A 19,512-nucleotide genomic window follows, 5' to 3' on the forward strand; every position below is an offset into this window, starting at 1 on the left:
TTCGCATATGGAATGAGCTGCCAGCGGATAGGAAAGATTTAGAAGGATATGGGCCAAGTGCAGGAAAATGGGATTAGCTTTTATGGACATTTTTGTCAGCATGGACCAGTTTGGGACAAAGGGCCTGTCTCTGTGCAGCAGGACTCTATGGGTGGACACTAACCCCCTTTAGTTTCTGTAACAATGTCCATCATATTAATGTAACATAAGTTAATACTAATTAAGTTAATCATTAACTTTTATTGCACGATAACAACTATCTACATCGTGTTTAAAACAAGATCCATGTGTCAGACAAGTGATTTTCCTCTCTCATAGTAATTCATTTAATTAGAGGATTCCAACAACAAACCTACCAGAGAGTCGGAGGATTTCAAGATGCTGGTGATAGAGTCAGCAGTATTTGGCTCATGAGCCCGGGCTCAGCTGCTCCTGGATACTATGGAGACAGCACCCTGAATCGCAGTCAGCTGCATCCACACCTTCTCACACAATTTTCAATTAACATTAGTTTGTGGTCTTTCCTCGGTTTTCCACAAGTACAGCAATTCTTGAGCCCAGGCTCCAGTTTGACAACATTGAGATTAGGTCCCATGCAACTACAAGCCCATGGCCAATTCTGTCTCAGGCATGGTAGTCACAGAGGCTGCAGCATCATCGGTGTAGGAGCCCAGAGACAGGACTCTGGCAGCCAACAACCAGCAGCAGCGCCTGGAGGAGCGGGAACAGGAGGGATAAGACCAGGACCATGGCTGCAGCTCAGTTGCAGAGGTTGTGGTAGCACGACAGTGGGGGGAGGCAGATCCGTAACCGAATCCCTGGAGCCCATAACTGAGACCCTAGCCAATAGCAAACAGCAGTTGGATCAGCAGCGGAGGGTAAGAAGAAAGAGAGAGAACGGTGAATTCTATTGCAGTAAAATCTTACATTATATTCAGTGTTTCAAGATGACTCTGGAGCATGGCGACACTTCTGTGTAAAACACAAAAAACACTTTTCACAATTTTTATAAATATGTGACAATTAATCTAAATCTAAATCTAGGATTCATCTTCCAACACACAGAGGCAAAAGGCACATATTCTATTTCACTGCAGCAGGTAGCCACCAGCTCTGTGGAGATCTGATGGTTTCTTCCAACATACTTTAGGAATCCTGCTCATGCAGTCAGTCAGCTGCAGGAAGAGCTGACTGGCCGAGAACCCTTCAGAAGAAAGCCTTGCAGCAAGATTTAACAAAACCAAATCTACAGTCATGATCTCCAACACTAGGTCACAATTGACTGTTTGGTGGCAGAGTCTCTGACAGTTGATTTAACTGGACACCTGCCTGTTTTCCCTTGTTGATCATCACATTGCTGCAGGACATTTCGCTTCCAGAAGTTGTGCAGCTGGAGAAGAGGAAAGTGCATGTTGTAAATGGGCTTTGCAGCTTGGTGTGTCGTGTTTCAGTTTGGTCCCAATTGACTGTGATTGCAGGGTTTAGACATTTTGGTGGCAATGAATAAGGGATATGCTAAGAACTGAAGTCTGAAGCCACTATATTACAATACTGTTAAATGTAGTGAACTATTCAGCCCATCATACCATGTGGACTCTCTGCAAGAACAGATCAGCTAGTTCCGCTCCTCTGCCTGTTCCCTGGAGATTTGCATTTCACTTTTTCAGATGCTTATCTCAGAATAGTGCAGAGTAAAGAAGAATTACAAGAAACACTGCCATGGCCCACATGCAAAATCTGAACAACGCAAATGATTGGAGGATCCTAGAAACAAAGCATGACCACAGAGTGCCCTTCTGTGCCTCCATACTTCAAAGTTAAAAATTACACAGCACCAGTTTATAGTCCAATAGTTTATTTGGAAGTACAAGCTTTCAGAACGCTGCTCCTTTACTAGGTAGCTAGTGGGGCAGAATCATAGGACATAGAATTGAAAGCAAAGGATCAACGTGTCATACACTGATGCGATATATTGAACAAACCTAGATTGCTATGAATTCTTTAATCACTTAGAATGGAGATACAGGTTTTGATTCATTAATATGTAAATCCCAGAACTTCTTTCAAGTCACGTTCCTGAGATAGCTTAAGGTTATATTAAAAAAAGATGGCATCTCAGCTCAGACAATGCAGGAAAGGTGTGAGGTTAGAGTCTATCTGTATTCCTGTAGTTTTGGAATAGTGCATTCAATTCTGGTCTCTCTTGTATAAGAAGGATGTTGTGAAACTTGAAAGGGTTCAGAACAGATTTACAAGGATGTTGCCAGGGTCGGAGGATTTGAGCTATTGGGAGGGGCTGAACAGGCTAGGGCTGTTTTCTGGGCATATCTCAGACTGAGGGGTGACCTTATAGAGGTTTATAAAATCATGAGGGGAATGGATAGGGTAAATAAACAAGGTCTTTTCCCTGGGAAATCCAGTACTACAGGGCATAGGTTTAGGGTGAGAGGGAAAAAATTTAAAAGGGACCTAAGGGGCAACATTTTCACACAGAGGGTGGTGCATGTATGGAATGAGCTGCCAGAGGAAGTGGTGGAGGTTAGTACAATTACAACAGTTAAAAGGTCTCTGGACAGGTATATGAATAGAAAGGGTTTAGAGGGATATGGGCTTAATGCTGGTAAATGGGACTAGATTAGGTTAAAATATCTGGTCGGCATGGACAAGTTGGACCAAAGGGTCTATTTCCATGCTATACATCGCTATGACTAGATAGGGTAGGCACAGAGAGAATGTTCTCAATGGGGAGTGTGTCCAAAATCAGGGGTCATAGTCTGAGGATACTGGGTGGACCATTTAAGATGGGATGAGAAGATATTCCTTCACCCAAAGAGTGATGAGTCTGTGGAATTCATTAGCACAGGAATAGTTGATACATGTATTCAACAAACGACTAGACACAGCACTCGGGGTAAATGATATCAAAAGTTATGGGGAGAAAGCAGGATTAGGCTATTGAGTTGGATGATCAGCAAAATGGCCTCCTCCTGCTCCTATCCTCTACGTTTTTTGTTTCTATATTAATGGAGAGAGAGCAAGCTAACGTGCTGAGAAGGATGACGAGTCATCTAGACTTGAAACATTAGCTTGCCCACTCTCAATGGATGCTGCCTGACCCACTCTGATTTCCAGCATTTGTTGTTTTCAGTACAGATTCCAGCATCTGCAGTAATTTGTTCCTCCATCATATTAATATCAGCTGTACACAGTTGGGATAAACTACTTCACTCAGGTTTTGGATGTGCTAGTGGAAGGGCTAACCTGGTATCACTCTAGTCCTGCCTCCCGGTATATCCACCAGAGTTAGACCCCATCTACCACCCCCTGAGAAAAAGAACAAGAAATGACATCACCACAAGAAATGACATCACCACAAGAAATGACATCACCAACCCAAAGATATAAGTAGAAAGCAGGAATTATCAGCAGTGCTCCGCCTGGAGGCCTACTGAAGATGTTACCTAGTAGGGTAACAAAACATCTGGAAATGAATCTTCAAGCTCTGAACTGCTTCTTAGGGACAGGATTTATTCATATTTGGAAAAGAATGGACTTAGCAGGGGCAGCCAGTGTGGCTTTGTGCGGGGAGGTCTTGTCTCACAAATTTAATTGCATTTATTGAGGAAGTGACGAAGATGATTGATGAGGGTAAGGCAGTGGATGTTGTTCTCATGGACTTTACTAAAGCATTTGACAAGGTCCTTCATGGTTGCCTGGTCCAGAAGATTGATTCACATGGGATCCACAGTGAGTTGGTAAGTTGGACACAAAATTGGCTTGTCCACAGCAGACAGAGAGTAGATGGTTAAGAGGCATTTAAACAGACACACAAATAGACAGGGAATAGGATATGGATTATATGCAGGAAGATAGATTAGTTTAGAATAACATTATGGTCAGTACAGACATGGTGGGCTGAAGAGTCTCCTCCTGTGCTGTACTGTTGTACATTCTATGTGACCATTGCCATTAGAAACTGTTTAGTGTTTTCTGCTCCTCTGTGTGGATCCATCATGTCACACATTGAATAAACTCAGCTCCCGACAAACATTCTTACCGCAAACTAACAGTATCCCTCTGTCACCACCTTGTCTTGGTTTCACTGATACAGAATCAGATGTCCTCTCCTTTGTACTTCCTGTTTCCTCAGGATTTCATACCCACTTGTTCTTCCTTATTTTGAAATCATGATTAATTGCGTGAATCTGACCCTCCCTTAATTTCCAATAGTGCTAAATTAACCCATGACTAACCCCATAGTTAAATGTCATTCTTGATATAAGCAGCATTTTCACAAGTCCAATTACCTGGTTTCCTGACAATGTTTTAAATAGTACTTGTATCCCAGGTTTTCCAAACTAGCTGCACACATTCCACAATGCCAGGCAAATAAAACCAAAGTAATTGCATCAGGTGTTTAAACCACAGGCTGCTGCAGAGTAACTTGGTAATGCAAGAATTAGTGTCCACAACCTGCTAGAGTACAAGTTTTGAGTGAGCTCGATATAGCACTGAGTCACACAAGAGGGTATTATACCGGATTAACACAGCTTGGACAAAAAAATGTAACAGAAGAGGAAAAGGCTTGGGGAGGGAATTCCAAAGCTTGGGGCCCAGGTGGCACAGCCTCAGGAATGTTCAACTGGCCAAGACTGAAGGAGCACAGAGAACTCGGAAGGTTGGGGAGGAAGCGAGATGAGAGATGGATTTGAAAATGGAGAATTGTGTACATTGCTTATTGGGGAGCCAGTATAAATCTACAGAACTAATGAATTAAAGATAAACAGACCACATGATAACTTGAGTTATGTGATAGTGAGATCACTTTCCCATCTCCCTCTTGAAGGAAATTCCTTCAGTCTCCTGAATTGATTGAAGAACAGAATCAGGAATTCGCAGTTTACATAACATCAGCTAGAAATGGCTTCTGGTAACAACCTGGGAGAATAAAATGTCAGTCTCACTGATTGATGGAAAACTAACAAACAAACACATTATAATTTCATAGCAATTATCACCAAAGCTATTAACTTATTGTATTTTCCATAAACATTCATGTTAATGTTACAAAAGTAGGTATTTCATTTTAAGGCTTTTAGAGATTAAATGTTAGCAGTATTAGTTGATTATTTAAGGTTTGTAGCTCAGGTGCTGCTTGTGTGTTTGTTTGCCGAGTTGGGAAGTTGATTTGCAGATGTTTTGTCCCCTGTCTCGGTGACATCATCAGGGCTTTGGAGCCTCCTGTGAAGCGCTGCTGTACTGTCTCTTCGGAATTTATTTGGTTCCATTCTTGCTGCTTCCAGTTGCCTGTTCTGATTGTTCGATGTAGTGGCCGGTATATTGGGTCCAGGTCTGTATGCTTATTAATAGACTCCATGGATGAGTGCCATGCTTCTAGGATTTTTCTGGCTGTCCTCTGTTTGGTTTGTCCAATGATCATTGTCCCAGTTGAAGTTGTGGTCCCTGTCATCTGTGTGTGTGGCTACTAGAGACAGCTGGTCACGGCATTTAGTGGCTAGTTGGTGTTCATGGATGAGGATTGCTAGTTGTCTAACTGTTTGTCCTATATAGTGTTTCGTGCAGGCTTTTCATGCGATCCTGTAAATTACATTAGTCTTGTATCATAGGACAAGCTAAACGTTGCTATCATTTCTGTCTCTATCACCTCCCCTGGCAGCTACCAGGCACCAACAACCCTCTGGGTAAAACCCATGCCTCGCATATCTCCTTCAAACTTTCCCCCTAATTCATCTTAAACATGTACTACCCTAGTATTTGTCATTTCCACCCTGGGAAAGAGACTCCGACTATCCGTGCCTCTCAGAATGTCATGTATTTCTATCAGGTCAGCCTTAGCTTTCGACACTCTCGCAAAAACAATCAAAGTTTGTCTAACATCTCCTTAAAGGTAATACATTCAAATCCAGGCAACCTCCTGGTGAACCCGACCTTAAATTGAAAGTAGGGCTCTGACTGTAAAGTGCTGTCTGAGGATGTGACAAGCACACAGGGAAAACAGGTTTAACCGAGTCTGACTGCAAGAATGAAACATTTCCAAACTGCACTGAGAAACATTCCACCTTTGAATCAAACAATGCACAGCAGCAGCATTTCTCTCAATGCTCTTCCTCCTCCTCCACCCTCTTCTGCATTCCACAATTCTTTCACAATTCTATCTTCATACGTTTGCCCACTATTCCAGGAACATAGCGTGTGTTCTTCCCTTTCCACTGACATAAGCAAAGCAGGTTCTGGATTAGTGGTGCTGGAAGAGCACAGCAGTTCAGGCAGCATCCGAGGAGTAGTAAAATTGACGTTTTGGGCAAAAGCCCTTCATCAGGAATAAGCAAAGCAGGAACTACCAATAATCAAGACAGAACAAAAGAATAATCAAAACAGATAATGCTTGAGAAAGTCAGCAGGTCTGGCACCATCTGTGGAGATTGAAACAATTTCTCTTCTTTAGAGCTGAGTAAATTATCAATTCAGCTTTAGCCCTAATCTCAGCTCCTTCTACAGGACCCAGACTGGTCCTCAGCTCCTCGGCCCCTCCCCAGACCCACTTGGACGGTCCCTCTCTTCCCTGGTTAATAATGCACTTAAAAAAAACTGAGTCACCACTGCTTTATGAAGGGGAAATTGTCTGACTAATTTATCAGTGCTTCTTGAGGATGTAACTAGTCAAGTATTTAACAAGCAATGGCAGATAGAGAAAATATTTTCTACTCAGCAATGTTATTATATAACTCTAAAACAGGTGGGACTTGAACCCAAGCCTCCTGGCCCAAAGACAGGGATTCTATTACTATGCCACAAGAGTCTTGCAGACCTGGATTTTCACAAGACTTTTGATAAGGTGCAACACAAAGAATAAGACAAGGGCTAATGGAGTTGGGAGGTCATGAATCAGGATTGATAGAGCGCTTGCTAATGGACCGAAAGCAAACTATGAGTACAAATATATTCACCTTTGCTAATGATACAAAGCTAGGTGGGCATGTAAGTTGTGAGGAGGTCACCAAGAGCTTACAGAGATATCGACAGGTTACATGAATGGATAACAAATTGGCAGATGGAATATTAAATGGAAAGAGAGAGATTATTCACTTTGTAATTGACACTAAAGCATTCTTTCTTTATTAAAAAAAAAGCATGAAGCTTGTAAATATTAATATTCAGAGGGACTTCTCCATACATGCATTTGGAAAGACAAGGTTTGGTTTGTGGCACAGTGGCCCAGTGGTTAGCACTGCTACCTCACAGCACCAGGGACCTAGGCTCAATTCCAGCCTCGGGAGACGGTCTGTGTGGAGTTTGCACATTCGCCCTGTGTCTGCATGGGTTTCCTCCCACAATCCAAAGATGTACCAGTCAGGAGAATTGGCCATGCTAAATTGCTCACAGTGTTAGGTGCATTAGTCGCATTAGTCAGAGGGAATTGGGTCAGGGTGGGTTACTCTTCAGAGGGTCAGTGTGGACTTGTTGGGTCAAATGGCCTGTTTCCACACTGAAGGGAATCTAATCAGATCACGCTTCACAAATTTCTTAGAGCTCTTTGATGAAGTAAGCATGAAGGTTGATGAGGGTAGGGCAGTAGATGTAATCTGTATGGATTCCAGTCAGGCCTTTGTTAACATTCCACATGGTCAGCTGCTTTTGAAGGTTAGATCGCATGGAATCCAGGGGGAGCTGACAAATTGGACACATATTTGGTAGGAAGCAGAGGGTAATAGTGGAAGGATGCTTGTCGGACTGGAGACCTGTGACTAGTAAAGTGCCTCAGGAATTGGTGCTGGGCCCATTGTTGTTTGTTATCTGTATCAATGATTTGGATGATAATGTACAAGGAATGATTAGTAAATTTGCTGATGACACTAAAATAGGCTGTATATGGACAGTGAGGAAGATTATCAGAAATTGCAGCAGGACATTGATCAGCTGGGGAAGTAGGCCAAGAAATGGCAATGGAGTTTAAAACAGATAAGTGTGAGGTCTTGCATTTTGCAAAGTAAAATCAAATTAGGAGCTTCATGGTGAATGATAGGGTTTTAAAGAGTGTAGTGGGACCCAGGGATCTTGGAGTTCAGGGCACAGTTCTCTCAAAGTGGAGTCACAGGTAGAGAGGGCAGTGAAAGCAGCTTTTGGCACACTGGCCTTCATCAGTCAGGGCATTGAATATAGAAGTTGGGAATATAGGAGTTATGTTGCAGCTGTACAGGACATTGGTGAGGTCACACTTGGAGTATTGCATTCAGATTTGGTCACCTTGCTATAGGAAGGATGTTATTAAACTGGAAAAGAATGCAGAAGACATTTACAAGAATATTGCCAGGACTCAAGGGTCTGAGTTAAACGGAGAGGTTGGACAAGTTAGAATTTTTTCTTTAGAGCATAAGAGACTGAGGGGGAATCATATACAAGTATACAAAATCATGAGAGGCATGGATAGGATGAATGCACTCAGTCTTTTTCCAGGGTTGGGGAATCAAGGATTAGAGGCCAGCAGTTTAAGATGAGAGGGGAAAGAATAAAGGGAACCAGAGGGTGGTACACATATGGAATGAGCTGCCAGCAAAAGTGGTTGAGGCAGGTACATTAACAACATTCAAAAGGCATTTGGATAAATACATGGATAGGAAAGGAACAGAAGCATATGGGCTGAGTGCAGGTGAATGGGGTTAGCATGGACAGACATTTTGGTTGGCATGGACCAGTTTGGCCGAAGGGCCTGTCTCCATGTTGTGGGACTCTCTGACTCTATGTGCAAGGAATACAAAGTTCGCATACAGATAGTGAGAAATTAGAAAGGCAAAATAAAAACCAAAAAAACTGTGGATGCTGTAAATCAGAAACAAAAACAGAACTCAGGAATGGGTCACTTGACCCAAAACATTAACTCTAACTTCCCTCCATTGATAATGCCAGATCTGCTGAGTTTTCCCAGCAATATCTAATTTTGTTTATTATTAGAAATATACATAGCATGTTAGCCAATTATCACAAGAGGATTTGATCTCCATATTTAACAATATTCTCGCGCTGGAGGCAATACAGTGAAGGTTCAGTAGAGTGGTCTACAGAAGATTCAGTAGAGGGGTTTACCCTATGATAACAGGCAAAGTAAACCGGGCTGATATTCTCTCGAGTTAAGATAAGTGAATGGTGATCTCAGTGAAACAAAGATTCTGAAGAGTATTCATCTGTGGATGCTGGAAATCTGAAAAAACGAAAGTCCTGGAGAAACTCAGCAGATCTAACAGCATCTTGTGGAAAGAGAGTCAGAGAGCTCATGACAGAAAACAGTCATCTCGTATTCAAAGCATTAGCTTTATTTCTCTCAGCACAAATGCTGCCAGAGACACGGAGTTTCTGAAGGGGTTTGTCAGGGTTGAGGTGGGGAGGTTGTTTTGACTGAGCTGGGGAATTTAGAACATGGGCACAGTCTCAGCATAAAGGGTGATTATTTCAGATGAACTTAAGGAGAAATGTCTTCACTCAAAGGGTGGCATTTGGAATTCTCTGACCCTGAGCATTGTAGGTACTCCATATTCTTTATCCAAGGACAAATATCCAAGAATTGGTACAAAGGTTCATCAGACTATTCCCTGGGATGACAGAAATGTCAAATGAGGAGAGGTTAAAGAAACTGGGCCAGTATTCTCTAGAGTCTAGTTGAAAAATGTGGTGCTGGAAAAACACAGCATGCCAGGCAGCATCCGAGGAGTAGGAGAATCGACGTTTCAGGCATAAGCCCTTCGTCAGGAATGAGGCTGGTGTGCCAAGCGGGCTGAGATAAAGGGTAGGGGGGAGAGGCGCTGGGAATGCGATAGGTGGAAGGAGGTAAGGGTGAGGGTGATAGGCCGGAGAGGGGGTGAGGGCGGAGAAGTCGGGAAGAAGATTGCAGGTCAAGAGGGCGGTGCTGAATCCGGGGGTTGGGACTGAGATAAGGTGGAGGGAGGGTTCCTAGGTGGAAGATGAGACGCTCTTCCTCCAGGCGTCGTGTGATCAGGGTCTGGTGATGGAGGAGGCCAAGGACCTGCATGTCCTTGGCGGAGTGGGAGGGGGAGTTAAAGTGTTCAACCATGGGACGGTTGGGTTGGTTGATGTGGGTGTCCCAGAGGTGTTCCCGAGGTGAGGCTAATGACAAGTCACTGCATGACAGAGCAGGCTTGTAGGGCCAAATGGTCACTGCTAGTCCTATTTCTTCTGTTTGTGTCCTGACAGGGTCTCAGAGAGGCTCCTGGTTCTTGTGAATATCCACTCAGTTTTATTTGACCAATACTATTATGTTTCACTTTATTTGTCACCTCTGACCCACCATTCCATTTCTCAGGTTTTGGAGGCTGCAGTTGCTCGTTCCTTTTCAATGTGAAATCTTTGGTTTGCCAAATACAGCCTCAGATGATTCCCAATGGTAACAGAAGCAGTGTCTCTTTTAGATCTTTCATAGTTACATTGATTGATTGAATTTTTTTATCAGATTTGCTGACTAACTGCACGCTACTCAGTTCAACATCTCTGAACCACTGCAGAGCAATTTTTACAGAGTGAATGTTCAGAACTCACACTGAATGTGTCACTTAGCAATTATCATGATGTTATTGTCTTCTACTTGTCAAGTACCATAGCATCGTTAACATCAGTGCCTGTAACAGCAGCTTCACAATCTCAAACCTACTCACCAATTTGAATATATAACAATGGAAACTTCACACAGAAAGCAAAGGGAACATTGAATGTAATCTTAAAATGTGACTTGAATAGCAAAATGTTATACTGTAAAAAGGAGCCATTAAACCCATCAAGGCTACACTGGCTCCGCCTCCATACTTCACCAAATCCAATCACACCCTCTCAGTTTCCACTTAACACTCATTGTGACTTCCTTAAATTTATGTCCTTTCACTGCTGTCTGACAAGACCATGAAAACAACTTTCCACTCCAGTGATGACTTCACAAAGGTTGTGTCAATCAGCCTTCGAGAACATGAGGATCCAAATGTCAACATGAGGGAGCAAAAGAAACAAATTACTTAGAGCAGAGATGGACTATTCAGCCCAAGCCTGCACTCGCGTTCAGTAAGATCACAAAAGACCTGTTTGTGTATTGAGTTCCAATCCTTCTAAATAACCCATTATTCCCTGTCTAACACAAATCTATCTACTGGATTAGTGGTGCTGGAAGAGCACAGCAGTTCAGGCAGCATCCAACGAGCAGCGAAATCAATGTTTCGGGCCTATCTACCCCTGCCTTAAAGATATTTAATGAGCCCTGGCCACTGCCTTCTCAGGCAAAGATTTCAAAATCACATAACCCTCAGAAAAAAAGTTGCTCCTCATCTCTGGCCTAAAAGGCAACACCCAATTTTAAAGCAGTGTCCCCTAGTCTGGATTGACCCACAAGTAGTAGTATTCTTTCTATATTCACTTTGTTAATCAGTCAATCAAATTACCCCTCACTCTTTTTAAAGCCCATTGGAAACAGACCTAGACTATCCAACCTTTCCTCATAAGACAACTCACATATTCCAGTATCAATCTCAGTGGTTAGCACTGCTGCCTCACAGCACCAGGGTCCCAGGTTCAATTCCAGCCTCGGGCAACTGCCTGTGTGGAGTTTGCACATTCTCCCTGTGTCTGCATGAGTTTCCTCTGGGTGCTCCAGTTTCCTCCCACAGTCCAAAGATGTGCAGGTCAGGTGAATTGGCCATGCTACATTGCCCATAGTGTTAGGTGCATTAGTCAGAGGGAAATGAGTCTGGGTGGGTTACGCTTCAGAGGGTTGGTGTGGAGTTGTTGGGCCGAAAAGCCTGTTTCCACACTGTAGGGAACCTAATCTAAACCTCCTCTGAACTATCTCCACCATATCGACATTCCTTCAAAATATTTGTTAACTTCATCTGCCATTTCCTTATTATTTGCTATTAACTCCCCAGCTCTCTCTCTAGAGGACCAATACTCACTTTACTTACTCTTTCTCTTTATAAATACAGTAGGAACTCTTGCTATCCACTTCTACATTTCTACCTAGCTCCTGACAAAATGAATTAATCTTCCTGAATAACCTTTTAGTCATTTTCTGTCATTCTTTATCATCTGACCTGTCACTCATTTTTGCATCATTATCTGCTTTATATTAAGTTTGATGCTTACCTCAAATTCTTTAACTAACCACACATTGTAGTTCCTCCCCTAAGAAGTTTTTCTTTACGGTAAAAATATATTTTGAGTACTCTTGAAATATTCCTTTGCTTGCCACTACTTCTGCATGGATCTATCCCCTATCCTAGTTTGCCAGTTCGCTTCAGACCAATATAGTTGCCCTTATTTAAGTTTAAAATAGTAGTCTTAGACTCAATCTTCTTCCTTTTCAAACTAGATATAAAATTCAATTATACTGTTGTCACTGCTACCCAGGAGTGCGTTCAAGGTCGTTGACTATTTTGCCACAATTCAGAAAACCAAGTCTAATAAAACCTGCTTGGGCAGTTCCAAACCTGCTTGTATAAGAAACTTTCTCAAATGCATTCTACAAACCCCTCCCTCAGGCTAACACTGCCAACTGGAGTTTTCCAGTTTAGACATAAATTAAAAGTCATAGAACATATGTAGAACATCGAACTTTACAGCATAGGAGCGGGCCCTTCGGCTCACAATGTTGAGCTGAACAGGACCCCAAATTAAACTAATCCCTTCTGCTTGCCCTTGCTCCATATCTCTATGCATATTCATGAGCTTACCTAAAAGTCTCTTAAACACCCCTATCGTATCTGCCTCCACCACCACCCCTGGCTGCCCATTCCAGACTCCTACCACTCTGTGCAAAAAACTTGCCCCTCGCATCTCATTTGAATTTTCTTCCTCTCACCTTAAATGTGTGCCCCTTTGTTCTAAACATTTCAACTTTGCGAGAAAGATTCTGACCATCAACTCTCTGTCTGCTTTTCATAATTTTATAAACTTCTATCAAGTCTCCCCTCAGCCTTCACTGCTCCAGAGAAAACAACCTGAGTTTAGATTACTTACAGTGTGGAAACAGGCCCTTCGGCCCAACAAGCCCACACCGACCCTCCGAAGAGTAACCCACCCAGACCCATTCCCCTACATTTACCCCTTCACCTAACACTACAGGCAATTTAGCATGGCCAATTCACCTAAACTGCACATCATTTGGACTGTGGGAGGAAACCGGAGCACCCAGAGGAAACCCACGCAGACACGAGGAGAATGTGCAAACTCCACACGCAGTTGCCTGAGGTGGGAATTGAACCCAGGTCTCTGGCGCTGTGAGGCAACAATGCTAACCACTGTGCCACCCAAGTCTCTCCTTATAGCTTATACTCTCTAACCCAGGGAGCATCCTGGTAAACCTCTTCTGCACCCTCTCCAAAGCCTGCACATCCTTCCTGGAATGTGGCAACCAGAACTGAATGCAATATTCGAAGTGTGGCATAACAAAAATTTTATAAAACAGCAACATGACATCCTGACTCTTGTATTCAATGCCCTGATCAATAAAGGTAAGCACATCAAACGCCAATCACCCATGATTATTGCCAATACTTTATTAAAAGTACCAACTATTTCACTTTGCATATTTGTTGTCACATTGTGGTTACTGTTGGGGTGAGGGATAGTTATGCCCCACTGCCACTAGAACATAGAACATAGAACAATACAGCACAGAACAGGCCCTTCGGCCCACGATGTTGTGCCGAACTTCTAACCTAGATTAAGCAACCATCCATGTACCTATCCAAATGCCGCTTAAAGGTCGCCAATGATTCTGACTCTACCACTCCCACGGGCAGCGCATTCCATGCCCCCACTACTCTCTGGGTAAAGAACCCACCCCTGACATCTCCCCTATACCTTCCACCCTTCACCTTAAATTTATGTCCCCTTGTAACTAGTGACTTCTTTCCCATGGTATCCCTCACCTCCACCCAAAATTATGCTCCTTTCTGATCTTCTGAATCAAGGCCATCTCTAACTACCACACTCATGTCATCCTTGATTAACAGTGCTATCCCTCCACCTTTACTTAGCTCCCTATTCTTCTTCTTCAAGGTCACATTCCTCTCAATATTCAGAACCCAACTGTTGGCCAATTCATCTATTCTGATATGAATTACCCCCATGCATTCAGAGCCTTAGTTTTTGTCTTTTTGTTATTTCTATAACACATGGTTTTAATGGTATTTTTAATTTTATTTGCTCTGTCTTTTCCTGCTATTCTCTGACCATTATTTCCCATTTTACTACGTTGTTCTCTGACCTTGACTCTGCCTCTTGGTTTGTTACCGGAGCACTGGCCCCAGCATGGTATGGTAAGGTACGAACCATCCAGAAAGTACAAATCCCATTTTCCCCATTACTGGTACCAGGGACACAAGACTTAGAACCCGTTTCCCCCACAGTCACCTTTGCGGCATGTATTCACTTCGTTTTACATGCCCTCTTCTAAATTGTGCACGACTTAGTTAATAAACTAGAGGTTAATATCCTTGAGGTTCTGGTCTTCACTTGGGTGCCAAGCTCCCCTTATTCTCTAAACAACACCTCTTTTGGTGTCATTCATACACACATGGGCCACAATGACTGGAACCTTATCCTCACATAGCAAGTTCTTCTCCAGCCCTGAGCAGATGTCCTGAACCGTGGCGCAGGCAGACAACACAGTGCCTGGATCCACACTGTCTGCTGCAGAAAACAGTGTCAATCACCTTGACTACACTGTCCCCTATTTCCCTACATTTCTTTTGATCCCCTCCCCCCAAATAGCTTCCTGTACCACAGTGTCATGGTATTTAACTCATGCATCCCATAGCCCTTCCTCTCATCCAAACAAGGAAGAACCTTAAACCTGATTGACAACTGTCCTCCAGGGCCCTGATCTCCCTCCCTCAATCACATCTGATTGTCCATGACCACTGACCAAACCAGAAGGCTGTGCCTGCCCCTCTTGGGACAGAATACCCAGGTAACATTTCCCCTCCTTAATGTGTTGCCGCGTTTGGAGTTCAGCCTCCACCTCAAATACTGAGTCAAAGCTACTTGAACTGTAAACACTTGTTAAAGATGACCCAGGGCAGTCACCAATTCGAGACAAAAGGAACACTCAGCCAGAGGACGTCACAGACAGTTTCAAAGGTCATGAATGAGATTGAGAGTTCATTGAACTCTGGGGCTGTGTTGCAGCTTGTGGAGAATCAAAGCCACATTTGAAACAGAAATCAAGGTTTGGTGTCATATGAAAGCCATAAGGTGATTTGTTCAAGGGTGTTGCTGTTTGGGGACTGAGTCTATATAAATCACAAAAATATTCATTTCAAACATATAAGGAGTGAGTCAGTACCTGATAGGATCATTCATTAAATAAAGTTTTTTAGGACCTGTGAAGTGTTTTAATATAAACACAGTTCATCAGTATAAACTTATTGCTGTAAACCAGATTGTAAGTGGTAAAGATTTTCAGCAGTAGCAAGGTTAATTATTATGTCAAGGAATAGCAAAGCTGTTCCCACCTTAACAGTGCACATCCTCTGCTACACGGGATCTCCAGCAGGTTGCCCAAGTCCTAGATACCATTAGGTTAAAGTTTTGAGCTCCAGGTTTCAGGTTTGACTGCAGCTGGGACACTGAGGCTGACAGCTGTATGAATAGAGTGTTATAAACACGATCAGTGTGGGTGTGCACAGGTAGCAGGGGAGTGAGTGACCAGCAGGTAGTAACTTGCAGGTCATACAAAAGACCAGTTCTGATAAATGATGAAAGAGGGTAGTTCATGACTCTCATCAATATAGCACCTCATTTTTACTTGGCATTTTACAGCTTTCAGGACTCAACATTGTGTCCAATGCCTTCACAGCACAAACACGGTCCTCTGTTCCGGTCTGGGAAAGGTGGCTCCTGTATAAGACAAGTCAGTTACACCTGAACAGAGCTGGGTCTGAGGTCCTTGCAGGGCATTTTGCTGGTGCCATTGGAAGGGCTCACACTCAGTAGGAATGTGGGAATAAGGAGGAATGTCAAGGTGCAGAAAATACTGGGAGAGACAGGTAGCACGAGGATGGAGACTTCTAAGTTAAGAGGTGGTGTCAGAGTGAGGGAGAAAATAATAAAATCTAAATCAGGATTACTGCATATATGTGTGGTAAATAAGATTGGTAATTTGCAGGTTCAGATTACCAAATAGAAATACAATATAGTAACTAAAACAGAGATCTGGCTAAATGAAGAGGGTGGCACGGTAGCACAGTGGTTAGCACTGCTGCCTCACAGCACCAGAGACCTGGGTTCAATTCCTGACTCAGGCGACACTTTGTGGAGTTTGCACATTCTCCCCGTGTCTGCGTGGGTTTCCTCCGGGAGCTCCGGTTTCCTCCCAGAATCCAAAAAATGTGCAGGTCAGGTGAATTGGCCATGCGAAATTGCCCCTATTGTTAGGTGAAGGTGTAAATGTAGGGGAATGGGTATGGGTGGGTTGCGCTTCAGCGGGTCGGTGTGGACTTGTTGGGCCGAAGGGCCTGTTTCCACACTAAGTAATCTAATCTACTTCATGTTAAATGTTGCTGAATACAAGGTGTTTAGGAAAGGATGTAAAAGGGGAGAGACAGGTGTATTGATTAAGGGGTGTGTTGCAGTGCTGGAGGAAGCAAAGGTCCCAGTGGGGTCAAGAACAGAATCAATTTGCTAAGAGCCAAGGAACTGGGGCGGCACGGTGGCTCAGTGGTTAGCAATGCTGCCTCACAGCGCCAGAGACCCGGGTTCAATTCCCACCTCGGGCAACTGTCTGTGTGGAGTTTGCACATTCTCCCCGTGTCTGCATGGGTTTCCTCCCACAGTCCAAAGACGTGCAAGTTAGGTGAATTGGCCATGCTAAACTGCCTGTAGTACTAGGTGCATTAGTTAGGGGAATGGATCTGGGTGGGTTGCTCTTCGGAGGGTGGTGTTGGGTCGAAGGGCCTGTTTCCATACTGTAGGGAATCTAATCAAACAATAAAATGCAATTACATTACTTGGTGTAGTCTATTATAGAGAATCAAAATGGGGGGCTTTAATTATCCAAATATAGCCTGGTGCAGTAATAGTGTAATCAGAAGAAAGGAGAACAAGTTCCGACAGCATGTTCAGGAGAACATTCTGCAGCAGAATGTTTTCAGTCCAATGAGAAAGGTGACATTATTAATTCTGGTTCATCACCTCTGCAGTGGCTTATCTATTCCTGATGAAGGGCTTTTGCCCGAAACGTCGATTTCGCTGCTCCTTGGATGCTGCCTGAACTGCTGTGCTCTTCCAGCACCACTAATCCAGAATCTGGTTTCCAGCATCTGCAGTCATTGTTTTTACCTCGTTGATTTTAACCCTACTGCGAATCCTCTTGCAAGGATGCCTGCCTTGAAGAAGTTTTCCTCCTCTCTCTACAAGAATCTCAGGGAGTCCCTCTCCCACTGCAACTCCCAGGTCACCTCCTCTACCCTGAAGCTCTTCAACCATGTCCTGAAACAAACTCGCTACCACAGCCACATTTGCTTCCTCAGTGCCTGCCTCCATAACCAACTCATCCCACACGGACTCCAGACCACCTTTAAACCAGCAAAGTTCGGACCCGAACAGGACAAACAGTACAGACTACAGATTCAAAAACACCAGCAACGGTTCTCCTTCAAGATCCTCCGCTCCACGCTTGCAGCAATGCACCAGCACCTAACCTCTCTACAGTCATCCCTGCCTCAGCTGAGGGCCATACAGAATTGCAAAGGACCCACTCTGTACTACATCCTCAGGAAAATTCATACTCTCAACAAACAGTATTCCAATTCCATCTCAAAAATCAAAAACTGTAAGTACAACAAACTTTTATTTACCCACCTCCATAACCAGTGCTCGTCAAACATTCCAGAAGATTCCCCTGGCCTCGGAAACTAATCAGACGCCATTAGCCATGCGGCTGATGCACCTGCCACCCCCATGCTGATTGATGATGTCACTTCCGCCCCCATCATTGCCACTCCCACAACCACTTCCGCCCCTCACAATTCCTCATGCATCACACATGACATCACTTCTGCCCTTCACATCATCACTGATGCCACACGCCCAGTGACTCCCACCCACCCCCCCCCCACCACCACCACCACCACCAGCGCCACTCACATGCATTCTGCTGACACGCCCCCTACAGACCCCACTGTCACTATCCCCACACCCCAGAACCCCGAGGGGAACACTACCCTGCTCATGACTCCATCCCCATTCCCCCCACCATCACACCCACTCCAGTTACAGGTTCCGCCCTGAGTCCCAGCTCCACACCCACACCAGATCCCAGCTCCCGGCCCTGCCGAGTTTTCACCATCCCTCCAGACCTCCCACTCACTGAGGACGAACGATCAGTCCTCAGCAAAGGACGCACCTTCATCCCCCTCCGTCCATGCATCAAGGAATTTAATACACGCCGTGACGTCGAACAATTCTTCCATCGCCTCCGCCTCCGAGCTTACTTACACAATCAGGATTCCCGCCCACCTTCCGAGGACCCCTTCGCCCACCTCCAACACACTGCATCCACCTGGACACCCCGCGCTGGCCTATTACCTGCCCTCGACCTCTTCATTTCCAACTGCCGCCGGGACATTAACCACCTCAACCTGTCGACCCCCCTCCCCCACTCCAACCTCTCACCCTCACAACGCGCACCCCTCCAATCCCAACCTCACCATCAAGCCAGCGGATAAAAGGGGCGCAGTGGTAGTCTGGCGCACTGACCTCTACACCGCTGAAGCCAAATGCCAACTTGAGGACACCTCTTCCTACTGCTCCCTCGACCATGACCCCACCCCCCATCACCAAACCATCATCTCCCAGACCATACAGAACCTCATCATCTCAGGAGATCTCTCACCCACAGCTTCCAACCTCATAGTCCAGGACCCCCGCACTGCCCAGGTCTACCTCCTTCCCAAGATCCACAAGCCTGACCACCCTGGCCGACCCATTGTCTCAGCATGCTCCTGCCCCACTGAACTCATCTCTACCTACCTCGACACTGTCCTATCCCCCTAGTCCAGGAACCCCCCACATAAGTTCAAGACACCACCCACGCCCTCCACCTCCTCAAAGACTTCCGTTTCCCCGGCCCCCAATGCCTCATCTTCACCATGGATATCCAATCCCTCTACACCTCCATCCGCCATGACCAGGGCCTGCAAGACCTCTGATTTGTCCTCTCCAGACATCCCCAAAAGTACCCTTCCACCGACACTCTCATTCGTTTGGCCGAACTGGTCCTCACCCTTAACAATTTCTCATTCGAATCCTCCCACTTCCTCCAAACCAAAGGGGTAGCCATGGGCACACGTATGGGCCCCAGCTATACCTGTCTCTTTGTTGGCTACGTAGAACAGTTGATCTTCCGTAATTACACTGGCACCGCTCCCCACCTCTTCCTCCGCTACATTGATGACTGCATTGGTGCCACCTCGTGCTCCCGCGAGGAGGTTGAGCAAT

General features: G+C 44.6%; 1 protein-coding gene across 4 annotated transcripts in view; it reads right to left on the bottom strand.

Moving 5' to 3' along the window:
- LOC140483535 (6-phosphofructo-2-kinase/fructose-2,6-bisphosphatase 4) overlaps nt 1-19,512 on the bottom strand; it is a 181,090-nt gene that overhangs the window by 134,960 nt on the left and 26,618 nt on the right. The window contains exon 1 of one of the 4 annotated variants that reach the window (XM_072581711.1): nt 928-943. The exons of the other annotated variants lie outside the window; for them this stretch is intronic. The gene's annotated coding sequence lies outside the window, so the exon portion shown is untranslated. Of the gene's footprint in view, nt 1-927; nt 944-19,512 lie in introns of those variants that run through there. 4 annotated transcript variants of the gene reach the window in all.

The sequence above is a fragment of the Chiloscyllium punctatum genome, chromosome 12 (assembly GCF_047496795.1).
Source record: "Chiloscyllium punctatum isolate Juve2018m chromosome 12, sChiPun1.3, whole genome shotgun sequence".
Taxonomy (NCBI): Eukaryota; Metazoa; Chordata; class Chondrichthyes; order Orectolobiformes; family Hemiscylliidae; genus Chiloscyllium; species Chiloscyllium punctatum.